General features: G+C 45.9%; 1 protein-coding gene across 1 annotated transcript in view; it reads left to right on the top strand.

The window, feature by feature from the left end:
- The window catches only part of LOC148114985 (uncharacterized), a 451,234-nt gene that overhangs the window by 14,362 nt on the left and 410,424 nt on the right, over positions 1-26,448 (top strand). The window lies entirely within an intron of this gene.

Here is a 26,448-nt window from a genome sequence, read left to right as displayed (position 1 = left end):
AACGTGGGACTTTCCCAGAAATCTCTTCTTTATTCATTGACTCTTGAGTACTGATTAGAGGAGAAAGGAAACCAGCCTTCCTATTGGGAGGGAATCCATGAATGTGTTAAAAGTGGGTTTACCGTTTTGTTCAGCAACAGCCACAGGTCTGTTCTTTGGTATTTTAAAAAAAATAATCATTCTGCTTTGTGCTTCCTTCACAGGAATTCAAATTGTCAGGGGATGTGGCTGCCCTGTTCCAGGAGAAAATGAGAAAGTTACGTGAGGCACAAAAGACAAGTGCAACTAGCAGTTCTACAAGGGGCTAAATTCCTTGAGTTTTGCTCTCATCCATCATGGGCCATCCTTGAAAATTTATGCTCCTGGCCTTTACCACCAGATGGTCCATAATCCCCTTCCCCCCTGCTGTCTTTGACACCTCATCATCCTTCCCTTTTCTCTTGTTCTCTAAGTTTCCTTCTGCTAGTTCTGTAGTTTGAGAGTCAAATAAACATCAGCATTCAATTCAAGTGTTTTGATTTATTAATTTCCCCCTCAAAACTGAACATTCCTTTCACAAAACCCACAGTTAGCGAGTCTTCCTCCAGGATCCAGCAGGCAGTGATGCTGGGGTGAGCAGGAATAGGTCCAATCCCTGTTGAATCATGGCTTGGATTGCCTAACGGGGTTATAACCTTACATTCACACAGGGCAAAGAAAGACGAGAAACCCACAACGGAGTCTTTCCTCAGTGAAACCTCAGAGTCCAACCCTGCCCCTTCCCTCCCTTTCTACTCTCTGGGGCAAAGTGAGAGGAAGAGGAAGATGCCTTGAAAGAGAGGAGGGGGATTTGGGGTGAAGGATGGCAGGCCCCTTCTCCACCACGCCCACCTGAAAGAAGAAACATCTTGATTCAACAGTTGACTCTGAAGGCTGTTCTCAAGCTCTCTCAGTCCTGGGTTCAGGTTTTGGCGATAACACCAGAGATCACCTAGGTGGGCATTGGAGCTGAGTGGGAATTCTTCTTCTTAAAAAAAATCATTTAATTTGATTTAGAGACATCCTGGCTCCTGTTCAACTCTGTATGGGCACCACATAGCATAGAAAGAGAACAATAAATACACATTGCAAGAACAACAGTACCTTGTTCACAACATAACCGTGTCATAGTTGGGGATCAAGTGCCTAAGGGGATCGAGTCACCCCTGCCCAATGCCTGGGAGAAGGTTAGGGCTTGAAGGACCTCCAAATCACCAGGAAGTGGGAGCCACCAGGTTGTCCCTCTTTTTTTGATGATCTGGGTGAAGCCACTGGGGAGGGTTATCAGCCAATGCACCTTGTAGATCAGAGGGGTACATTGTGCCATTTTAGGGTAACACATGATATCTTGCAACCCCCACATTCCACATTAGCTGATACTTCTGGATGCTCTTCCAAGGCATGGTGATGGATCAAAGTTCTCCCAGAACCAGGCACTTCACCGTTCTCCACCTCCTACATCACACCCATATTCTGAAAAAATCCATCTGATGGTTCTGAACTGATCTTCAAGATCCTGGAAATCCAGGGCTGATTTGTATGTTTCAAATGGTTTGTGCCAGTCTAGAATTAAGGAGAACCCCAACCTTCATATCCCCCAGACTGTCCTTTCATTTTTAGAGCTCTCCTTCTGAATACCTTCTTGCAGACTTGGTTCGACGATTATTAACTTAGCAAAAGAAATAGAGCTTCCTTTGTAGGTTTGCTACATAGTTTGTGTTCCTTAAATACTCCTAAAAGATATTCAGGTGAGAGCAGCCAAACTTTCATCTTGCAATCGTCTCTGTAGCTAGCAAAGTGTAGCACAGGATGGGAGAGGGCACCAGTAGTGGGTTTCAAATCCCAGCGCTACCCGTTCACAATCGAACCAGGGTGAACTGGTAACAACACTGGAGGGCACACATTATACCTTCAGGTTCGCCTGATTCACCAGTTGCGTCCCTTTCTGGATCAGGACTCGTTACACACGATCACTCATGCCCTCGTCACTTCCCGCCTGGACTACTGCAACACCCTCTACGTGGGGCTCCCCTTGAGGAGCACCCAGAGGCTCCAACTGCTGCAGAGTGCAACCGCGCGGGTGGTTATGGGAGCGACATAGCACTCCCATGTAACACCTCTCCTGCACGAGCTGTACTGGCTCCCGGTGGTCTTCCGTGTGTGCTTCAAGGTCTTGGTTACCACCTTTAGAGCGCTCCATGGCTTAGGACCTGGTTATTTATGGGACCGCCTGCTGCCACCAGTAGCCTCCCACCGGCCGGTACGCTCCCATAGAGAGGGGCTCCTCCAGGTGCAGAGAACCAAACTCTGTCTGAATTGCCTTTGATTGTCCTGAGTCTTAGCTTGGCAACTGAAAGCTCCTTCAGTCCTCTTACAAACTATCTCTCTGAGTGGCAAAACCACCATAATGCAATCATATGAAAAAGAGGGATAGAGCCAATCTTACTTCAGTGGTGGTGATGTTCCATTTATGTTGGCATCATGGCAGAAAAGTCCAGTCTCCTGGGTTCCCACCAGATGTACTCCTTACTACTGGATTGGAGGGGTGGAGTGTGTCATTTGAGGGGCACACATGATTGCTTGTGTCCCCACATTCCACAGTAGCTGATACTTCTGGATACTCTTCAAAGGCATGTTGATGGATGAAGGTTCTCTTTGGACAGGGACCTCAACAGTCTTCCCTTCTTCTCCCACATCACACCCATATTCAGAAAACTCCACTTTTTTTTATTGAAAAGTTTTATAATAATAATAATAATAATAATAATAATAATAATAATAATAATAATAATAATAATAATAATAATAATTTTATTTCTATACCGCCCTTCTCCCGAAGGACTCAGGGTGGTGTACAGGCTATTTAAAAACACAGACAAAACAATGATATAAAATTTAAAATAATTAAATAAGTGGCTCAAATTTAAAACCCCAATAAATTTAAATACCCCAATTTAAAACTATTGTGTTGATAGTCCGGCCTGGCGGAACAACAGGGTCTTCAATGCGCAGCGAAACACCCGGAGGTCGGAGATCTTACGAATTTCCGGGGGCAGTTCATTCCACAGGGCTGGGGCACCCACAGAGAAGGCCCTCCCCCTGGGCGTCGCCAGCCGACATAACTTGGCTGATGGCACCCTGAGGAGACCCTCTCTGTGGGAACGAACTGGTCGGTGGGAGGCTACTGGTGGCAGAAGACGGTCTCGGAGGTACCCGGGTCCAATGCCATGGAGCACTTTAAAGGAGCGCCATGGAGCACTTTATAAGAAATACAAACAATTTTCTCCCCCCACCCTTTCCCCTTCCCCACATAATAGAAATTGTACATTTTCTTATACATATGCATGTTTCCCTTAAAGAAAGCATTAAAATAAGACATTTTAATTACATTCGGAGTTGCTCTTCTTCTCTTTCTCCCCTCATTCCACAACAAACCTTCTTCTTCTCCTCCTTTCTTTCCCTTCCCTCCCTCCTCTTCTCTCCTACTTTCTCCTGCCTCCTCTCCCACCTCATCCTACTTTCTTTTCCTTTCCCCCACTTCTCTCTTCTTTTCCCCCTTCTCGCCTTTACTCCTACTCCTGTCCCCTTCCCTTCCCTTCCTCCTCTCCTTTCTTCCATTGCTCACCCTCCCTTTCCTCTTCCTACCCCCTCCTCCTCTCTCCTTTCTAACTTCTTTGCTGTGAAATATTTTCCTCCTTTAGTGTCTGAGCAACTCCTATATTCTACTCGTAGATACTTTCTTCTCTACAACATTTCTCTATTCACCACTTTCCTCCCCCCATCCCTTATCCCACCCTCCCCACCCCCCTGACTTCCCAGAGCAAAAACAGGGTATAGCATCTAACAAACATATGCTAAAATAAACTAACTAATTATAAAGTTCAAAACTCCCACATGTTCTTTAACTCCCTTTGCTCCAATTCATCAACCTCCCTTTTATAAATTCTCAAAACCAATTAAATTAAATTCATTCTTCCTACTTATAAAAAAAACTTTTTCTTGATGTATAATCCGATACTTTAGCAGTCTTACAAACAGTAAAAATCATGAATAAATTCCATTTCTATACCCTCGAACATCATTCTTTTTGAACATTACTCCCTAGTGAAATTCTTTAACATTAGTCCTCTTTCCTTCAAAGAAAAAAAAAAGAAAAATTTTTCATCTTAAAATCTTACACATTTTATCTCATATATCTTTTAAAATAATATAGTCTTATGTTAAACATTTTAAAAATCTCTTAATACCTTTAAAACACTTATTTACCAAATATAAATTTCAAAATCTACAGGAGGATGTCTTTCAAATTTTCAATTAACCGTCTTAATACCTCTAACTTTTTAGAGAGCAGCCCTTTTACTATCCAAAACTAATTATCATTTTGCAATAAAATTCTGAATTTAACATTAATCCTCTTCACTTCAAAGGGTTAGGCATCTTAAAAGCTTATACAATTTATCTCATATATCTTTTGAAATAATATAATCTTATGTTAAACATTTTAAAAATCTCTTAATACCATTAAAACACATATTTGCCCGATGCCAATTTCAAAATCCACAGGAAGATATCTTTCTTAATCTTCTGTTCTTCTCTTCTTTCTATACTTTTTCCAATCCTTTTTTTAATAAATTCTTTCAACAGCCCCCCCAATTTTATTTTTGAAACTTTTAAAATGGTGATTTGAGGTTGATGTTTCTGAAATACTCGCTCTCTTCTTGAGGTCATGTTTTCTAACTTGAAATCCCCATTTCGTCTCTTCTTGCTTGTATAATCATTCAGTCCATTTCTTTGTCCATATAGCCAAAATTTGTTGCCATAAAGATTGTCAGCTTGCAATAAAGAAACTGTTAAGTTGGGTGAATGAGGACGCAGCAAGCCAGAGTAGTGAGTGACAACAGCTCTTTATTATATAGTGAGAACCCAGCAACTGACCCAGGGAGCCAGCTCCCTTTATATACCTTGCAGCTGTGGTGGTCAGCCAATCAGCTGATGGTCAGTTATTTCAAACTTCCCGCCAAAGAAACCTATTTGCATAACACTCCTCCCCTCCCAGAAGTCACTTAGGGTGTTATTTGCATACAAAGTCTCTCAGGTGACTAGGGCGTGTACGGATCCTCGTTGACCTGCGCAGTTCAGTCGGAGGGGCGGCGTCAAGCAGGTCGGAGGGACTCTCTGTTTCTCCCTGCTCCGCCAATGGAACCTCGGAGACTTCTTTGTGGGCGGCGACCTCCCCGGCAGCCTGGACCTCCTCGATGGGGCAGCGCTGGATACCAGAATCCTCAGCTAAGTCCTCCGCTCTGCCCGGGCTTGTAGTTTGTGTTTCTGGTTGGTAGTCAGGGTCAGGGATCGGCTCATTGAATCTGTCCTCGGTGTCTGCGGTTACTCGTTTCCTCAGTTGATCAATGTGCCTGCGCCAAACTCTCCCGTCCCCCATGTCTACCCTGTATGATTTGGGCCCCGTGATTTCTGCAATGGTTCCTGCCTCCCAGAGTGGGCCCTTCCCATAGTTCCTGGCATGGACCGGTGTTCCTATGGTGAACTCTCTGAACTTCCTCTCCCCCACCTTGAATGCTTCTGGGGAGTAGTTGGGGTTGAGTCTGTCTAGTACCCCTCGCAGTTTCCGCCCCATTAATAGCTCCGCCGGACTTCAGCCTGTGGCTGTGCAGGGTGTGGAGTGCTGTGCTGTTAGGAATTTGTCTACCCTTTCCTGCCAGTCCCCGGGGCTTAACCGTGAGAGGGCCTCCTTTGCTGACCTCACAAATCTTTCAGTCTGACCATTACTAGCCGGATGAAATGGGGCCGAAAGGACATATCTGATCCCTAGTTCTGCTAAGTACCCCTCGAATTGCGTCGCGGTGAATTGTGGCCCATTGTCTGACACTAGGATGTCCGGTAATCCATGGGTGGCGAATAACTGCCTGAGCTCCCTGATGGTTGCGTCGGTGGTAGTGGCCTTCATTAGCTGAATCTCCAGACACTTGGAAAACGCATCTACTACGACCATGAAGGTCTGTCCGGGAAACGGGCCAGCAAAATCTATTGGATCCTGGACCAGGGTCCCTGGGGTCTTTCCCACTCCCTCACGGGCGCTGTTGGCGGATCTGATCTGGACTCCTGGCAGGGCTGGCATCTCCCCACCCACTCGGTAATGTCTGCATCCATATTGGGCAACCAGACGTAGCTCCTGGCTAGCCCCTTCATACGTACAATCCCAGGTTGCCCCTCATACAATAGTGTTAATACTTTTTCTCTTAGGCGCAAAGGAATAACAACCCAATCGCCCCATAGTAAACAACCCCCTTGCATTGTTAGTTCATCCAGTTTTCCCACGAACTGTTTAAATTCCCCGCTCTCAATCTTTTCCGGCCACCCCCTCATGACCCAACTTGTGACTGTCCGGATTATGTGGTCTTTGGTTGAGGCTCTCGCAACCTCAGCTGATGTTATGGGTCCCGAGTCCAATACGTCTATCAGCAACATGGGGATGCCGGGTGTGGGGTCCTCTAGGTTGTTGGGTAGTGGGCATCGGCTGAGTGCATCTGCGTTGCCCATGTCCACCCCTGGTCGGTGTACCAGGCGATAGGAATATGCTGTGAGGAAAATGGCCCAGCTTGTCATCCTGGGCGATAGGGCTGCCGGTGTTGTTCGGTCTCCCGCGAGGAGGCCCAGGAGCAGTCGATGGTCAGTGATTAGGTCAAAGTCTCTCCCGAACAAGTATTCGTGGAATTTTTTCACTCCCGAAATGGCGGCGAGGGCCTCCTTGTCGAGCTGACTATAATTCCTCTCGGCACTTGACAGAGTTCGGGAGTAGTAGGCGATGGGCGCCTCCAGTCCATTCAGGAGTCTATGGCTCAGGACGGCTCCCACCCCAAACGGAGACGCGTCACAAGCTAGAACAAGGGGAAGCATTGCATTGTACTGGATTAGGAAACTCTCAGCTGATAGCAGTTTTTTAATGCCGGCGAATGCCCTGTCTTCGGCCTTCCCCCATTTCCAAGTGGATTTTTTGGCTAATAGTCTGTGTAGGGGTTCAGCCACTGTCGCCTTGTCTTTAAGGAAGATGGCGTAAAAATTTAATAGCCCCAGGAAGGCCTGTAATTCCGCTTTATCCTTGGGGGTGGGTGCTTCTTTGATTGCCCTGATCTTGCTCTCTGTGGGGTGTATGCCGGTGCCATCTACCCTGTATCCTAGGAATTCGACTGAGGGGACTGCGATCATGCATTTGTTTCTTTTTACTCTGAGTCCCGCGTTCCTGAATTTCCTTAGGACCTTCCTCAGCCTTTCCCCTAGCTGTTGCTCATTGTCGGCGGTAATGAGCACGTGGTCGAAATAGGGGACCACCCCGGGGATTCCCTGTAGTAACCGCTCCATGGTGCTTTGAAAAAGTCTGGGGGCTATGCTTACTCCAAACTGCAGGCGAGTGCACTTGAAAGCCCCTCTGTGGTTTACGATAGTCTGTGCTTCCGCGGTAGCGCCATCTACCGAGAGTTGCTGGTACGCCTGCGTAAGATCGAGTTTTGCGAAGATCTTGCCGGGACCCAGGGAATGCAGTAGGTGGTGGACGATGGGCACCGGATAGGCGCTCTGCTGCAGGGCCTTATTAATTGTGCATTTGTCAGGCTTTGGTGCTATCTTAAATAAACTTCATTCTCAAACGCAAAGTCTCTAATGAATCACTTTTATTTAAGAATAGAAAAATCCGACATTCCTGATTCAAGTTGCATCCAAACTGGCCCCTCCTTCCAACCCCCTCCTCTTCTGCTCTCCAACCCCAATGTCCTATTGGCCATCATGCAGATCCATCTCTACGTCCCGGCACGTTCTTTTCACAGGAATGTGGCCCCCACCCTCCATTACCCAGGTAACCCTATCTGTTGCATGCAGAAAACTAGATAAAAGTTCATCTCAGCAATAAATCAACGCTTCTGCTCTCTGCTTCATTTCGTTCATGTCAGCGCTGGAAGAGAGCCTAATTTGGAACGCTGACATCTGGCCCCTCTCCCTTCACTTCTGCGACTTAACCTATCCCAAAGGGAAAACACAATGAGTATCATTAACCCCTCCTCGGCTGCGCACCCCCCCTCCTGGCTTTCCTGGGTGGTCTGCATGGAATTTTTCTATAAGGCGGTCAGCTTGGATGTTTGCGCTCTTCACCCAGGAAGCCTCTGACAATGGGTAGCCCTTCCATTTAATCAAGTACTGGAGGCTCCCCCTGTGCCATCTTGAATCAAGAATCCGCTGCACTTTGTAGTGCGTTTGGCCCCCAACAACCAGGGGCCCAGGGGGTTCACGTGGTGTTGGCCTTAAAGTAGACCCCACTACAGGTTTTAGAAGGCTACTGTGAAAAATGGGGTGAATTTTCCTCAAAAGCCGTGGCAACTGCAATTGCACTGTAACGGGGTTGATTATTTTTATTATAGGAAATGGTCCTATAAATTTTGGGCCCAATTTCTTGCTCGGGAGTCTAAGTCTCAAGTATTTGGTGGAAAGGTAAACTTTCTCTCCCAACTGAAATGGTCTTTGGGGAGTTCGGTGCTTGTCTGCTTGTTCCTTATAAGATTGAGCCGCCTTTGCCAGCACCCTCTTAACATTCTCCCAAGTTTCTCTCAACAGTGCCATCCAGTCGGTCAAACTGACTGAGGAAGGGGGCTCCCTCGGGTACTCTGGCATGGGGACAAAATCCATGCCACTCACTATTTTGAACGGGGTTAGCCCCGTGCTGCTGTGGACAGCATTATTATATGCAACCTCCGCAAAAGTTAGGAGGTCTGCCCAATTGGACTGCTGGTAGTCGATGTAGCATCTTAAATACTGTTCAATCATAGCGTTCAGTCTTTCTGCCCCCCCATTGGTGCTCGGGTGAAATGCTGAGCTGAGTCCTTGGGATGAACCTATGGATCGTAGAAACTCCCTCCAGAACTTTGCTGTGAACTGGACCCCTCTGTCGGAGATGATTTTCCTGGGGACTCCATGTAGGCGGTAAATGTGTTTCAGGAACAGTTTGGATAACTGACGGGCTGAAGGCAGTCCACTACAAGGAATGAAGTGTGCCTGTTTGGAGAATAAGTCTATTACAGTCCAGATCACTGTATTTCCACTGCTCCTCGGTAGGTCTACTATAAAGTCCATTGCAATCTCCTCCCATGGTCTTATTGGCTCAGCTACTGGTTGCAACAGTCCAGGCGGGCACCTGGTCTTTTTTTTTTCTTTCTTTCTTTTTTTTTTTATTGCAAAAGTTTTACAATTACATTTTCTCCCCCTTTTTCCCCCCCACCACCCACCCCAAACTTCCAAACCTCCCTAACCCTCCCTAACCCTCCCCTCCCCCCAGACTTCCACACAATATACTCATATCCGATACAAAACCCCCCTTAGTATAAAACTTGTATAAAACTTGAACCCCTCCCTCCCCCTTATAATTTCTGTTTTTATCTTCATTACATTAAAAAATTTCTAATACATTATTTTCAAGTAAAAGCTATTTGATACTTCCTAGTTTGATATTTGTTCTGAACATATTCTATCCACTTTTTCCATTCCCATTCATAAGTCTCTTGTGAACAATCTTTTAAGTATGCTGAAATCTTCGCCATCTCTGCAAAACTGGCCATCTTCAAAGTCCATTCCTCAATAGTGGGCAAGGCTTCATTCTTCCAGTATTTACCTATCAACAATCTTGCTGCTGTTATCATATACAATATCAATTTTGTTTCACCCAATGTAAAACCCTTAACTATACCCAATAAAAACAGTTGTGGAGAAAATTGAATTTTTTTCTTCAAAACATTCTGCATGACCCACCAAATTTTTATCCAAAAAGCCTTAACTTTCCTACAGGTCCACCAAACATGATAATACGTAGCATCCAAACATTCACATCTCCAACATTTTGGCTGAACATTAGGGTACATACATGACAACTTTTTGGGATCTAAATGCCATCTATAAAACATTTTATAGAAATTTTCCCTCAGATTCTGCGACTGTGTAAATTGAACATTCTGAACCCAAATTTTTTCCCATGTTTCCAACATCACTGGTTCTTCGAAATTTTGTGCCCACTTAATCATACAGTCTTTAACTAATTCAGTTTCTGAGTCCCTTTCTAGCAAAACATTATAAAGCCTTTTGATATGCATTGGACCTTTCTCCCTTATATGTCTAACCAATTCTTCCTCATGCAACATAATACCAGTTTTTTGGTCCTCTTTCCATCTCAATTGTAATTGATTATATTGTAACCAAGTTAAATTAATCCCTTCGTCCAACAGCGTCTGCAATGTCTTCAGCTGCCATCTGCCCGCATCTGTAAAAAGAACCTCTTTATATAACCCCCCCCGAGTGACATTATATTTGTATTCCACAAAGTATGACCAAGATCCAGCCATAACGGTATTTTATAATCCCATTTGAATCGATGCTTCTTCCAAACTCTCATCAAAGAGTCTCTAAGTATATGACTTTTAAATACTTTATCAACTTTGTCATCGTAAAATAAGTAAGGAATGAAGTGTGCCTGTTTGGAGAATAAGTCTATTACAGTCCAGATCACTGTATTTCCACTGCTCCTCGGTAGGTCTACTATAAAGTCCATTGCAATCTCCTCCCATGGTCTTGTTGGCTCAACTACTGGTTGCAACAGTCCAGGCGGGCACCCTGGTCTTGTCTTCATCGTGGCACAAATGGTGCAGCTTTTTACATAACTGTCTACATCCGTTCTCATGTGGGGCCACCAGAACTGCCTTCGTACTAGGTGCAGAGTCTTTAGGAACCCGAAGTGTCCCGCTGGTTTAACGTCGTGGCTCCTCTTGAGAATCAGGATGCGTAAACTCTGTGGGACATAAAGTTTTGTCCCCCTCCATGCTAGTTCATCTCTTTTTGTCAAGAGATGTTGATTGTCCCGATACCAGGGGTCTGTCAGCGTTTCATTTTTTAATTTTGCAGTTAAGTCACTTGCAAGTTGGCCTTGCTGGTCACGTTGTTGCCGCCTGGTGATCTCTTGGGCCGCAGCTTGGGTGGAGGGGATGATGGCATTCACTACCTGCTCCCGCTCACTGTTGTATTGGGGCATCCAGGAGAGGGCATCAGCCAGGAAATTTCTCCCTTCTGGGATGTGCTTAAGCTCGAAATTGAAACGATTGAAGTATTGTGCCCACCGCACTTGCCTGGGCGACAGTTTTCGTGGGGTTTTTAGGGCCTCTAGGTTTTTATGATCAGTCCAGACTTCAAATGGTTTCTGGCCTCCCTCTAGTAGGTGCCGCCAGGTCAACAAGGCCCATCTTACTGCAAACACTTCCTTCTCCCACGCCGCCCATCGCCTCTCCGTATCGGTGAGTTTGCGGGAGGTGTAGGCGCAGGGTTGTAGATCACCTTGGTTGTTCTTTTGGAGTAACACGGCTCCTACTGCCACATCACTTGCGTCTGCTTGGATGACAAAAGGCTGTTCCGGATCCGGGTGTTTTAAGACAGGTTCTTTCGCGAACAGTCCTTTTAGTGTCTCGAATGCCTGTTGGCAGGTCAGGTCCCACTGTAGGGGTTGTCCCGGGCGAGGTTTCATCGCTGGGCTTCCTGTCTTTAGGAGGTCCATCAAAGGTTTGGCAATCTTCGCGAATGAGGGGATGAATTGTCTGTAGAACTTAGCAAAGCCTAGAAAACTTTGCAGTTGTCTGCGGGTGCGAGGGGGCTGCCATTGTAGAACTGATTGGACCTTGGCTGGGTCCATCTCTATCCCCTTGTTTGATACTCGGTAGCCCAGGTAGTCTAGCCGTGATTGGTGGAAATCGCATTTTGACAGTTTGACATATAGGTTTGCCCGTAGCAGTTTTTTCAGTACTTGGCGGACGAGGGGTATATGTTCATCTATGGTCTCCGTGTAGATAAGAATATCGTCCAGGTAGACAAGGACCCCTTTGTAAAGGTGTTCATGTAAGACTTCATTTTTTAACTGCATGAATACTGCCGGGGCTCCTTGCAATCCAAAGGGCATTACTTTAAACTGGAAACTACCCAGGGGGAAGTTGAATGCTGTTTTCCATTCATCTCCTGCCTTTATGCGTACTCGGTAATAAGCTTCTCGAAGGTCTAGTTTGGTGAAAATCTTCCCTTTAGCTAGGTGGGCTAGCATGTCTTTCATGAGGGGGAGGGGGTACAAGTTGTGTACGCAAACAGCGTTGATACTTCAAAAGTCAACCACCAGTCTCATGGAGCCATCCTTTTTCTCTTTAAACATGACCGGCGCCACTACCCTTGGTTTTACTGGCTCAATAAATCCCCTTTGTAAATTTTTGTCTATGTAGTCCCACATTTCCTGCATTTCTCGGGGCGTCATGGCATACATTTTAGGTTTGGGTAGTTTCGCTCCCAGGATAATCTCGATGGCACAATCGGTCTCGCGGTGGGGGGGCAGAATGTCACACTCGGCCTCGCTGAATATCTCTGCAAAGTCTTGGTACTCCCCTGGGATCTGGTTTGCATTACAAGCGGTGGTGGGTGCGGCTGTCAATTGCTTTGCTGCACCTTCTGGGAGGGACCCTTGTGTTGGTGGTGTTTTCTTCTGTAGTGGAGGGCTGCTTTGGGGTTTCAGCGTGGGAGGGAATTCTTCTGGTCGGGGCGGCAGGGGTTGGGGCCCCTTTGAACTTACAGTTTTGTTGGGAATGGGGCCCTCCGCAGCTGGCGCACCCATCTCTGGGTTCCCTCCGGGCCGTCCGGGACTGCTCAGTGCGGTAGACTTCCTCTTCGGACTCCCCCTCGCTCTCGGTGTTTACGGCTTCTCAGTGCACGGTTGCCGTCCTCTGCGCTGTCCGGCTGAGCTGGGAGCCCTTCAGTTTCTCGGCGGCTTTTACAGATGACTCTTGGGCTCTTGCTTCGTCCAGGGCGATGTGTAGGGTCAGGTGTGACCTCACGAGTAGTCTTCTCTGTAGCCAGCCATCCCTCACTCCACAGATTAGTTGCTCTAGGAGCATTTCATCCAGGTCTCGGTACTCGCACTGGGTTGCGGCCTTACACAGGGCAGTGACGTACTCGCTGATCGATTCGCTGTCCTGCTGAAGCCTTTGCCGGAAATTGTACCGCTGGACATACTTCGATGGCGTTGGGGCATAGTGGTCTTTCAGCAGGGTCTGCAGCATTGACCAGGAAACGTTGTGGACCGAATTTGGCTCTGACAAGGCTTCGGCTGTGTCAAATACCCGTGGTCCACAGTGGCTCAGGAACAGGGCCTTCTTCCGCACATCCGGTAGCCCTTGCATGTCGTTCGCCACCATGAAGCACTCGAACCGGGACATGTAGGATCCCCACTTCTCTTCCTTGGGGTCGAATGGCGCTGGCGGGGTGTAGGCAGACATCGTTTCGGGATTCTCCTGTGCTCCGCTCGCTCGCCTGGCTGGATTCAGGGTGCAGTCTCCGGTCTCCTCTCTGAACGTGGCCTCAGCTCTTTTCTCTTGAGTGTGGCTTCAGCTCTTCTCTGCTTCTGGCCTCAAAATCCCACCTTCGTCGCCAATGTTAAGTTGGGTGAATGAGGATGCAGCAAGCCAGAGTAGTGAGTGACAACAGCTCTTTATTATATAGTGAGAACCCAGCAACTGACCCAGGGACCCAGCTCCCTTTATATACCTTGCAGCTGTGGTGGTCAGCCAATCAGCTGATTTTCAGTTATTTCAAACTTCCCACCAAACAAACCTATTTACATAACAGAAACTATTTGTTGCTTTTCTGTCATTTGAATGGAAACGTCCACCAAAACCTTTGTTTCAACTGTGCCAGCCTGTCTTTTAATCCTGACCATCTCTTGATCTTCCAAAAACAAATTCCTCTGAATGATTTCCTGCTGTCCCTCTAACAACTGCTTATATTTTCCCAAGCTGTTTTTTGAAAAAGCCCTTTCAATTGTATCCAAGAGGGCAGAAGTAAAAGAGTCTAGAAGTTCTTGAAAAGCCTGGACAGTCACGGCTTGGGAATTTGCTGATTCACCAGCCCTGTTGTCAGCAATATTTTAGCCACTTTGTATTCATCCAGCTATCAGGACAACAATTCAACTCTTTTCCACACAGTATAAAAACAAGATTTTAGTTAAAGTCAGTACCAAATTCTTTTCCTCAGTACCAAATTCTCTTCCTGGCCGCTTCCACTTTAAAACTTTCTCTTAAGGTGTAATCCAGTAGCTGTATCACTGTTGCAAACGTTAACAAGCCTTAACAAGCACTTTCCCTAGTAGTTTCCTCCTCCCGCCCTCAGGTGCCATTTTCTGCAGTTTAAAACGGAGTTAAAGTGTTACTTGCAAGTTTTCCTTTTTGTTTTCTCCTGATCTGCTCTGCCTGTGATCAAAGTAAAGATGTTAAAAGTCCCCCCGTTGATTTTCAGCAGATTTTGGTTGCAGCTTCTAGCTCCGCTTTGGCGGAGTCATCCCTGGTCCGGAGCAGCTTGACAGGCTTCAATAGGGAGCCCACACCCTTTGCGCCCCAGGATTTCTCCTAGCGCACTTGGGGGGCTCTATCTCTGCCTGTCGACTCTTCTCTCTCCCCTTTGCCCGGGGAGAGGGTTCCAAGCCTCCAGACAGCTGTTTTTCGGCTGTTCTGGGGCTTTTACGGAACCGGGGATCGGGCGCTCGTAAAAGAGCATCTTCAAAGCTAGCGGAGCCAACTGGAAGTCTCCAGAAAACTCCACTTGATGATGCTGAGCAGATCTTCAACATCCTGGAAAGCTGGAGCTGCGGTGTATATCTGAAATGGTGTGTGCCAGTCTAGACTTATGGAGGACATCAACTGTCGTATCCCACACACTCTCCTTTCATTTTTATAGACCTCTTTCTGAATACTCTCATCCTGACTTGGTTGAATTGTTATTATCTTAGGAAAGGAATTAGAGGTTGTGCTTTACAACATGGTTTCTGTGGCTGAATACTCCTATAAGATATTCGTGGGAGCAGCAAAGCTTTCGTCTTGCAATCTTCTCTGCAGCCTGCAGAGTGTAGCCCAGGATGGGAGAGGCCCTCCTTACACCTTTGAGATGCTGTCCTTGCAAGATTAGATTTCTAGGATTAAGAGAGAAGAACAGGGAGACTCGGGGGCAGAAGGGTAGAGAAGGGATGGTCTCTTTTCCCTCACCACCAAAGGGGAAACCAAGTCAGACCAGATGAAGAACCAACCGGTCCTTGTCTTCAAGGCAAACACTACTGTTCTGCGTGCAAAACCTGGGCACCTGGACGATTGGACAAACACTATCGTTCCGAGTGCAAATTTGGACACCAGAACAGTTGATATCACTTCCTGAAGTTATAGAAGGCTGCAGAACGTGTGCAAAGTACAAACTTAAACAAAAGCTCTCTCGGCAAAGTTCAGTGCCCCAGGTGTTCTAATCCCTCAGGCGATGACTCTGCAGCCTGCAAAGTGTAGTCCAGGATGGGAGGGGACACCTTTGAGATATTGTCTTTTGACAAACATGGTCTCCTTTGAGCAGATCTGAGCAGGAGAGGTTCTTCCCCAAACTAGTCTGCGGATGTGAGTCTTGAGTTCCAAAAGTCAGGATAGGCCCAGAAGATAGACAGAAGGTTGGTCAGACATGGCAGTAAAGCTTCTGAAAGAGAACTGCCAGCAGGTGCATCAGGACAGATAATGCCCACAGAGGCCTGGAGTCAGAGGTCAACAATTCCCGCAAAGAAATGATCCTTTTCCTCGAGACATTAAAACTGAAATTCCTGAAGCATTTGGAGATCTAGAACGGAATGATCTTAACACTTGCTCATGAAAAGTTTTCATTACGGAGGCCTTCATGGAGCAATGCTAGCTTTCATTCTGCACTACGGGACATGGTCCCCCAATCAATTCAGATCAATTTCAGGAAAAGATCAAGGGTACCCTGAGATATTCTCATGAGAGATACATAAACTGACTATTAGAAAGTTAACTAGGGAAGTAGAAGTGGAAATTGTAGTGTTTCCGATTTGGGCTTGGTCTTTCTTCCGATATGTTCCTATTCCATTTTCAAGTCTTGTTTATGTGTCAGTGGAGGGATCCCAAAACTCTGATTAGGCAGCATGGAAAGAAACTCCATCAGCCACAGCACCTCCTAGGGAAATTTGTGAAACTAGCTGAGTTTTAGGAAAGGGGGAATCTCGCCTGGACTTCACATGAATTTGAAGTGCTTCACTGTCTGAAAAGACCTTCTGATACCCTGCAAAAGTTGACTTTTGAGGCTTCTGAGTTTTCTCATATTTGATCTTATTCCATATGCACTTCTTCTAGACATGTTACCGTGTCCCAAAGATTGACTGGTCAGTAGCAAAGGATTATTACTGACAATCTTTTATATAGAGTAGAATAACAGAGTTGGAAGGGACCTTGGAGGTCTTCTAGTCCAACCCTTTAGTGATGGCTAACTTTTTGCTATTGTGTGCCAGGAGCAAGAGGGGTGGTGGTGTCGCATGCACGCTAGTCCACACCCATAATTCTATGCGCCCTGCCTCTACACATGCGCGCATGACCCCCCTCGCTCTCCCTGCTCCTGGCACGCGATGGCACGGTAGGCCTGGTTTTTTGCTGTCCCCAGTCTCCAGAGCCTTTCTAGGAGTCTGGGGAGGGTGAAAACGGCCTTCCCCACCCCCCCAGAGGCACTCCAGAGGCCAGAAACAGCCTAGGGTGAGGGGTGGGGAAGGCTGTTTTTGCCCTCCCCAGACTCCTAAGAAGGCTCTGGAGGCTGGGGAGAGAGAAAAACAGGCCATCCCCACGCCCCAAGGCCCTCCGGAGTCAGGAAACAGCCTGTTTCTCTACTTCTGGTGGGCCAAGAAGGCCCAAAAATCAGTTGGCCGGCATGCACATGCGCACTATGAGCTGAGCTCACATGGTGGTATACATAGCACAGGTAGCTATGTATATCACCTGTGGCATGCATGTCATAGATTCGCCATCACGGTCCTAGGGAAATCTGTGAATCTACCTGGGTTTTAGGGAAGGGGGAATCTTGCCTGGACTTCACATGAATTTGAAGTGCTTCACTGTCTGAAAAGGCCTGCTGATACCCTGCAAAAGTTGTCTTTTGAGGCTTCTGAGTTTTCTCATATTTGATCTTATTCCATATGCACTTCTTCTAGACATGTTACCATGTCCCAAAGGTTGACTGGTCAGTAGCAAAGGATTATTATTGGCAATCTTTTATATAGAATGGAATAACAGAGTTGGAAGGGACCTTGGAGGTCTTCTAGTCCAACCCCTTAGTGATGGCTAACTTTTTGCTATTGTGTGCCAGGAGCAAGAGGGGTGGTGGTGTCGCATGCACGCTAGTCCACACCCATAATTCTATGCGCCCTGCCTCTACACATGCGCGCATGACCCCCCTCGCTCTCCCTGCTCCTGGCACGCGATGGCACGGTAGGCCTGGTTTTTTGCTGTCCCCAGTCTCCAGAGCCTTTCTAGGAGTCTGGGGAGGGTGAAAACGGCCTTCCCCACCCCCCCAGAGGCACTCCAGAGGCCAGAAACAGCCTAGGGTGAGGGGTGGGGAAGGCTGTTTTTGCCCTCCCCAGACTCCTAAGAAGGCTCTGGAGGCTGGGGAGAGAGAAAAACAGGCCATCCCCACGCCCCAAGGCCCTCCGGAGTCAGGAAACAGCCTGTTTCTCTACTTCTGGTGGGCCAAGAAGGCCCAAAAATCAGTTGGCCGGCATGCACATGCGCACTATGAGCTGAGCTCACATGGTGGTATACATAGCACAGGTAGCTATGTATATCACCTGTGGCATGCATGTCATAGATTCGCCATCACGGTCCTAGGGAAATCTGTGAATCTACCTGGGTTTTAGGGAAGGGGGAATCTTGCCTGGACTTCACATGAATTTGAAGTGCTTCACTGTCTGAAAAGGCCTGCTGATACCCTGCAAAAGTTGACTTTTGAGGCTTCTGAGTTTTCTCATATTTGATCTTATTCCATATGCACTTCTTCTAGACATGTTACCATGTCCCAAAGATTGACTGGTCAGTAGCAAAGGATTATTATTGACAATCTTTTATATAGAATGGAATAACAGAGTTGGAAGGGACCTTGGAGGTCTTCTAGTCCAACCCTTTAGTGATGGCTAACTTTTTGCTATTGTGTGCCAGGAGCAAGAGGGGTGGTGGTGTCGCATGCACGCTAGTCCACACCCATAATTCTATGCGCCCTGCCTCTACACATGCGCGCATGACCCCCCTCGCTCTCCCTGCTCCTGGCACGCGATGGCACGGTAGGCCTGTTTTTTTGCTGTCCCCAGTCTCCAGAGCCTTTCTAGGAGTCTGGGGAGGGTGAAAACGGCCTTCCCCACCCCCCCAGAGGCACTCCAGAGGCCAGAAACAGCCTAGGGTGAGGGGTGGGGAAGGCTGTTTTTCCCCTCCCCAGACTCCTAGAAAGGCTCTGGAGGCTGGAGAGAGAGAAAAACAGGCCATCCCCACGCCCCAAGGCCCTCCGGAGTCAGGAAACAGCCTGTTTTCCTACTTCTGGTGGGCCAAGAAGGCCCAAAAATCAGTTGGCTGGCGTGCACATGCGCACTCCGAGCTGAGCTCACATGGTGGTATACATAGCACAGGTAGCTATGTATACCACCTGTGGCATGCATGTCATAGATTCGCCATCACGGTCCTAGGGAAATTTGTGAATCTACCTGTGTTTTAGGAAAGGGGGAATCTTGCCTGGACTTCACATGAATTTGAAGTGCTTCACTGTCTGAAAAGGCCTGCTGATACTCTGCAAAAGTTGACTTTTGAGGCTTCTGAGTTTTTTCATAATTGATCTTATTCCATATGCACTTCTTCTAGAGATGTTACCCTGTCCCAAATATTGATTGGTCAGTAGGAAAGGATTATTATTGGCAATCTTTTATATGTAGGATAAGCTGGACTTGCAGGCAAGGAAAATATTCCTTTGGGATCCAGATAGTAGAAAATTAATCATGGGGTCGATCCCACCACTGGCAAATCCAGAAGACTTGCAAATAGAATAGGAACAGAGTCCAAATCACAAGATCTATGATTTGTTCTGACTCAAATAGAATCTTTGTAAGCTACCTGGGGTCACAGAGAGTGAGTTGGAGGTCATATAAAGGTCTTATATAAATAAATCTAATTCAACTACCTTTGAATTTTGATGTCTCCAGTTGGTTGATTTAGATAACATGCCTTGGCTCCGAATTATATGGAAAAAATGTTTGGCAAATTTGTGTGCCTTCAAGTTTAATGGAATTTGAAAGAGGAACTTCAGCTATTGATTCAAAGAAAATGTGCCCTTATTGAAGAAACATAGCTTATTGTGATTGCAGCTTCTCTAAAAATAACTGAGGTTTTCTTAGTAGTGGTGATTGCCCTATTCAATTCATGCAAAGCTTATTAAACTCCCCTCTGCCCCCACATTTCTCCTGGCCTTTTCCTATGTAAGTCTGCATCCACAAAGTATTTTCCAAACTGCCTTTTTCCTACCTACATTTTTGTCCTTCAATTTAACTGATTTGATTATCTAACCTTAGCTTGAAAACTGATGCAATTTGCAAGACCTTCGAAGTAGTATTTTCAGTCTCTTTCTGGATATACCTCCAAGTATAACTCAGCTTAAGAGAGATGTGTACTTTTCTCAACGGATTAAATGTACCGTGAGCAAAAACCTTTCCCTTCCTTTATGCAACTGTGCTATGCCCAGAGGCATAACTGAGAAGAACAGAGAAGTGGCATCTCTCTATTGCTTCAATGGAAAATTTTATGGCGTATTTTAGCTCGGAATGGGACAAAGTGCCATGGCCAATTCACAGCTTTTGGACAAACCAAACTGCACCATGGCCAACTCATCATGGCTCACTCCTCATGGCCAACTCACCATGGAACAACTCACTGCAGGACAATTCAACAATTCACTTTAATTATTTAAAATCATTTAAAAATTACTTTAATTTTTGTCATTCACATTTCATTTTGTCGCTCCAGTTACATCCTTTCTTTAATAATTCTATTCCACCATTTCTTCGATTAGTGTAACTCCTGTCTCTTGGTGAATTGTCCCAGGGAGATTTGTCTACGGAGAGTTGGCCATGATGAGTTGGCCATGGCGCAGTTTGATTGGTCCAAAAGCAGAGGATTGTTTCAGTGTCAATCAATTGACCTACTGAATTAGATTTCACAGATGAGCCATCAAATAATTCTTTTACCAATCAGATCGCCTCTCCTATGTCCTTTGCCGGGGTCCCATCACATCTTTGTGAAAATGGTTGCCATTCTTTACTAGCATGTCTTGATGTAAGTGAACTATGGTGGGCTTGAATCCTTGCCCCTTCTCTGATACTCCACATGGTCTACCACTATTTCAAAAGGAATCAATCAATCAATCAATCAATCAATCAATCAGAATAATGTTGGAAGGGACATTGGAGGACTTGTGGTCCAGCCCCCTCCTCAAGCAGGAGACTCTATACAATTTCAGATAGGTTGGCATCCCAGAATTCATCTTTCTCTGTTCTATGTACTAAAGCACAGGACTTCCACACTTCCAATCTATAGATTAGGGTTGAAGGATCGCATCCCTTCTGATCAAGATTGTTTTCCTGTAGAATGTTTGTTATGAGAATGGCTAATATTATTTCTGTGCATGGAAGTGAAGAATGCATGGACATTGTTATCTGGGGTGGAAAGGAAAGATCTCCAGGGATACCCCAAGCTCAAAGAAACAGTTGGAGCAGGACGTTCTCTGGCCTACTACCTGCCCAACGTTTCAGCCAAGAACCTCAATTTAGGAAATCACCATTAAGGCCATCCTTGAAGGTGGATAGAATATCAAAACAGGACAGAAATTTGAGATTGCACTGTAGGTCAGTTTGTGGTTTTAATATCTTGAGTAAAAGGAGAAAAATAAATGAAGCAATGTTGTCATTTCATACGTTGCAGACGTATTGGAAAAACTCAGGAGGATCTTCAGCCAACATAGCATACGTGCACCCTTCAAACCCAAAAATACACTAAGATCTTTTTTATGAACAAGGACAAAGGGATTTTATGGGTGACAAGATTATTCTGTCCAGAATGCTCACAGGTTTGAGGAATTTCTGGTTTTAAAGTCATCAGTAAGAAGAGCTTTTCTTTGCAGGAATTGTTGACCTCTGACTCAAGGCATCCCTTGGAATCACCTGTCCTGCTGTTACACCTGCTGGAGGTTTTGTACCAGAAACCCTATTGCCATGTCTGACCAACCCTCTATCCATCATCCTTGTCTATCCTGACTTTTGGATCTTGTGAATCCTTTAGTCCACTGGCCACTTTTAGAGAGAAGCAGTCATGCTCAGATCTGCTCAAAGGAAGCCATGTTTCTTGAATAAAGCCAGATCCACGGTTGCAGCCTGAGAGGTTAGAAGCTTCAGAGAAGCTGCCCGCTTACTTAACTGAAGTACGAATAAAAAATAGGAAGGAACTGTACTTTGCAGAGAGATATTTTGTTTAATTTTGCATTATGTAAGGATTGTATAATCTTGTATAAATACAGGAAGAGATGCCAATTGTCCATGTGCCCAGGTTTTGCACCCGGAACGGTAGCGTTTGCCTTGAAGACAGAGACTGGTTGGTTCTTCACATGATCTGATCTGGCTTCCGTTTTGGTGTCGGGGGCAAAAAGGCCACACTCCCAGCCCTTCCCTTTTCTCCTGAATCTCCCCGTTCTTCTCTCTTAATCCTAGATATCCAGCCCCCCATCTCAGAGGGGTATAAATAAGTGCCTGCTTCTATCCTGGGCTACACTTTGTAGGCTGAAGAGAAGATTGCAAGATGAAAACTCTGCTGCTGTCCTTGGTGGTGATGGTGGGATTTGTGTACCTGGTCTCAGGTAGGGCCACAAAGCTTTGATCTTAGGTGACAATCAAAGAAAAAAAAGGGGGGGGGAGGCAGTGGGAGGTATGATATTTGAGGTAGTTGTGCTCCGTTCTGGTGGTGGGACTTTCTCCCTGTTCTGCACTCCATAAGGAGGGTCCATGGGAGCCTTTGGGGGAGAAGAGGAGGTGTCCGTTTGGAGAGAAGCCCATAGCTGAGACAGTGGCTGTTCCAGGCTGGCATTCCGGGGTAGACTGCCTCTGAAAGGAGAGGCTCCTTTGTGTAGTGAATTCTGCCATGGCACATTTTGCTAGACCAATTCTCGAATACAGCTCATCTGCCTGGAATCCACACTGTTTATCAGACATTAATACAATTGAGTGGGTCCAGAGGCAGGTGGATTCTTACGCCACCAGGCTCAAAATTTTGGGCTTAGACAGCTTAGAACTACGGCACCTTCGGTCTGACTTAAGCATAGTACACAAAATTGTCTGCTACCACGTCCTACCTGTCAATGACTACTCCAGCTTCAACCTTAATAATACAACATAATAATTTTAAATTGGGGTATTTTAAATTTGTGGGGTTTTAAATTGAGCCAAATTTATTTAATTATTTTAAATTTTTAATCGATGTTTTGTCTTGTGTTTTTAAATAGGCTGTACACCGAGTCCTTCGGGAGAAGGGCGGTATAGAAATAAAATTATTATTATTATTATTATTATTATTATTATTATTATTATTATTATTATTATTATTATTATTATTATTTGATTTTTGTATGGAAATTTTCACAGCTGACCGTAGTATTAAATGATCTATCATCTAATAAATAATAAGATTGCAAGATCGGAAAAATAAATATCCAAATAAGATTTCTATGTTTTATTTCTCTCATCTAGGAGATAACCGGACGTGTCACTCATGCACTGGAATAATATGTTTGGGGCATGAGCAGTGTGCAGAAGGGCAGGACCTATGCTATAAAAAGACGATTAAGGAAGGTTTATTGGGTAAGCACAGTTCTTATCTTTTCTCACAGCTTTTCTTCTTGAACCCAAACTAGAGCTCCCAAATGCACCTGAGAGTTGGTGGCCACGTAGCACCTGTCTGTGCCCTTCCTGGGTTCCCTTGTGGTCATGGCCTGTTGCCGGACACTCTAAGGAATGCAAGGAAAGGGGGGGCTTGCACTGGGGAGCCCCGTCCATCCCAGAAGCAGCCCAGCCTGGAGGGGGAAACCTTCCTTAGAGAAGGGGGGAGGGAAATGCTGGGAGAGCTGAAAGTTTCTTCTGGAATTGAGGGAAAATGGATGAAGCCATGAAACTTCCAGGAAAGGTGGAATTGCCCCTGAGTCATGTCAAAACGTGGGACTTTCCCAGAAATCTCTTCTTTATTCATTGACTCCTGAGTACTGATTAGAGGAGAAAGGAAACCAGCCTTCCTACTGGGAGGGAATCCATGAATGTGTTAAAAGTGGGTTTACTGTTTTGTTCAGCAACAGCCACAGGTCTGTTCTTTGGTATTTTTAAAAAAATAATCATTCTGCTTTGTGCTTCCTTCACAGAAATTAAAATTGTCAGGGGATGTGGCTGCCCTGTTCCAGGAGAAAATGAGAAAGTTACGTGTTGCGCAAAAGACAAGTGCAACTGCTAGATCTACAAGGGGCTAAATTCCTTGAGTTTTGCTCTCATCCATCATGGGCCATCCTTGAAAATTTATGCTCCTGGCCTTTACCACCAGATGGTCCATAATCCCCTTCCCCCCTGCTGTCTTTGACACCTCATCATCCTTCCCTTTTCTCTTGTTCTCTAAGTTTCCTTCTGCTAGTTCTGTAGTTTGAGAATCAAATAAACCTTAGCATTCAATTCAAGTGTTTTGATTTATTAATTTCCCCCTCAAAACTGAACATTCCTTTCACAAAACCCACAGTTAGCGAGTCTTCCTCCGGGATCCAGCAGGCAGTGATGCTGGGGTGAGCAGGAATAGGTCCAATCCCTGTTGAATCATGGCTTGGATTTCCTAACGGGGTTATAACCTTACATTCACACAGGGCAAAGAAAGAGGAGAAACCCACAACGGAGTCTTTCCTCAGTGAAACCTCAGAGTGCAACCCTGCCCCTTCCCTCCCTTTCTACTCTCTGGGGCAAAGTGAGAGGAAGAGGAAGATGCCTTGAAAGAGAGGAGGGGGATTTGGGGTGAAGGATGGCAGGCCCCTTCTCCACCACGCCCACCTGAAAGAAGAAACATCTTGATTCAACAGTTGACTCTGAAGGCTGTTCTCAAGCTCTCTCAGTCCTGGGTTCAGGTTTTGGCGATAACACCAGAGATCACCTAGGTGGGCATTGGAGCTGAGTGGGAATTCTTCTTCTAAAAAAAAATCATTTAATTTGATTTAGAGACATCCTGGCTCCTGTTCAACTCTGTATGGGCACCACATAGCGTAGAAAGAGAACAATAAATACACATTGCAAGAACAACAGTACCTTGTTCACAACATAACCGTGTCATAGTTGGGGATCGAGTGCCTAAGGGGATCGAGTCACCCCTGCCCAATGCCTGGGAGAAGGTTAGGGCTTGAAGGACCTCCAAATCACCAGGAAGTGGGAGCCACCAGGTTGTCCCTCTTTTTTTGATCATCTGGGTGAAGCCACTGGGGAGGGTTATCTGCCACCTCAGGTCGGGTGGGAGAAAGAAAAGGCAATGATGCCAGCAAACCAATAAAGCCCCTTCCCCAACAATGGTACTAAAGCACCCCCTCCCCTCCCCTAAAGCACCAGTATCCTTGATATGCCAGAGGTGAGAGATCTGTCAGTGCTGAAGAAACGTCTTGAATGAGAAACTATCAAGTGCCGTTGCCACATTTGGGAGACCTGCGAGGGATGGTGCCTATAGAAGGGGAGCTGGTGTGATGAGCTACAATGATGTAGTCCTTCCTTGTGTTTGCGTGCATGTCTTTGTGTGTGTATGTGTGTGAGTGCATGTCTGTGTGTAGAAACAAGAGGCAACCACTATAAAGCAGTGATATTAAAAAGAGGGATGGAGCTGACATTACTTCAGTGGGGTTGATATTCCATAGGGCGGGCACCATGGCAGAAAGGTCCAGTCTCCGGGGTCCCACTAGATTTTTTTTTTAATTTGATTTATATGCCGCCCTTCTCCGGAGACTCAGGGTGGCTTACAATGTGCTCAGCAATAGCCTTCATTCTTTTGTATATTTATACAAAGTCAGCTTATTGCCCCCACAAACTGGGTCCTCAATTTACCTACCTTAGAAAGGATGGAAGGCTGATTCAACCTTGAGCCTTGGTGAGATTCGAACCTGCAGTAATTGCAGGCAGCTGGTTAATAACAGGGTGCTTTAGACCACTGTACTATCAAGGCTCTTTGGCTCTACATCTATCAAGATTTAGCTTGTTAGCAGACAGGACCCACAACGTGCCTCTTCTGCTGGATCTGCTGGATCTGCTGGATCTGCTGGATCTGATAGGAGGGGCAGATTTAATTGGGGAGAGACAATTCCACAAATAACACAAACTCCATATCAGGAAAGACTTTAAAGGTACTTTGGACCCGGTAGCAAACTGGTAACCAATGCACCTTGTAGATCAGAGGGGTACATTGTGCCATTTTAGGGTAACACATGATATCTTGCAACCCCCACATTCCACATTAGCTGATACTTCTGGATGCTCTTCCAAGGCATGGTGATGGATCAAAGTTCTCCCAGAACCAGGCACTTCACCGTTCTCCAACTCCTACATCACACCCATATTCTTCAAAAAATCCATCTGATGGTTCTGAACTGATCTTCAAGATCCTGGAAATCCAGGGCTGATTTGTATGTTTCAAATGGTTTTTGCCAGGCTAGAATTAAGGAGAACCCCAACCTTCATATCCCCCAGACTGTCCTTTCATTTTTAGAGCTCTCCTTCTGAATACCTTCTTGCAGACTTGGTTGGACGATTATTAACTTAGCAAAAGAAATAGAGCTTCCTTTGTAGGTTTGCTACATAGTTTGTGTTCCTTAAATACTCCTAAAAGATATTCAGGTGAGAGCAGCCAAACTTTCATCTTGCAATCGTCTCTGTAGCTAGCAAAGTGTAGCACAGGATGGGAGAGGGCACCAGTAGTGGGTTTCAAATCCCAGTGCTCCCCGTTCACAATCGAACCAGGGTGAACTGGTAACACCACTGGAGGGCACACATTATACCTTTGAGATGCTGTCCTTGCAAGATTAGATTTCTAGGATTAAGAGAGAAGAACAGGGGGACTCAGGGGCAGAAGGGTAGGGCAGGAGATTGTCCCCTTTCCCTCACCACCAAAGGGGAAACCAGATTAGAGCAGATAAGGAACCAACCGGTTCCTTATCTATTTTTCTGTCTGCAAAATTTGGGCACTTGGACAATTGGACAAATGCTACCATTCCAAGTGCAAATTTGGTCACCAGGACAGTTGATATCACTTCCTGAAGTTATAGAAGGCTGCATAACCTGTATAAACTTTAACAAAAGCTCTCTCGGCAAAATTCAGTGACTTTGTACATCCATTAACCAAATGGACAAATGCTTCAAGTCTTCTAACCCCAGTTAGAAGTTGTGACGGTGTCTGTTCTCTGAAAAGGGAGAGAAAAAGG

The sequence above is a fragment of the Pantherophis guttatus genome, chromosome 3 (genome assembly GCF_059756535.1).
Source record: "Pantherophis guttatus breed Tessera chromosome 3, ASM5975653v1, whole genome shotgun sequence".
Classification (NCBI taxonomy): domain Eukaryota; kingdom Metazoa; phylum Chordata; class Lepidosauria; order Squamata; family Colubridae; genus Pantherophis; species Pantherophis guttatus.
The sequence above is the reverse complement of the archived record's forward strand: the minus strand, read 5'-3'. Positions and strand labels throughout refer to the sequence as shown.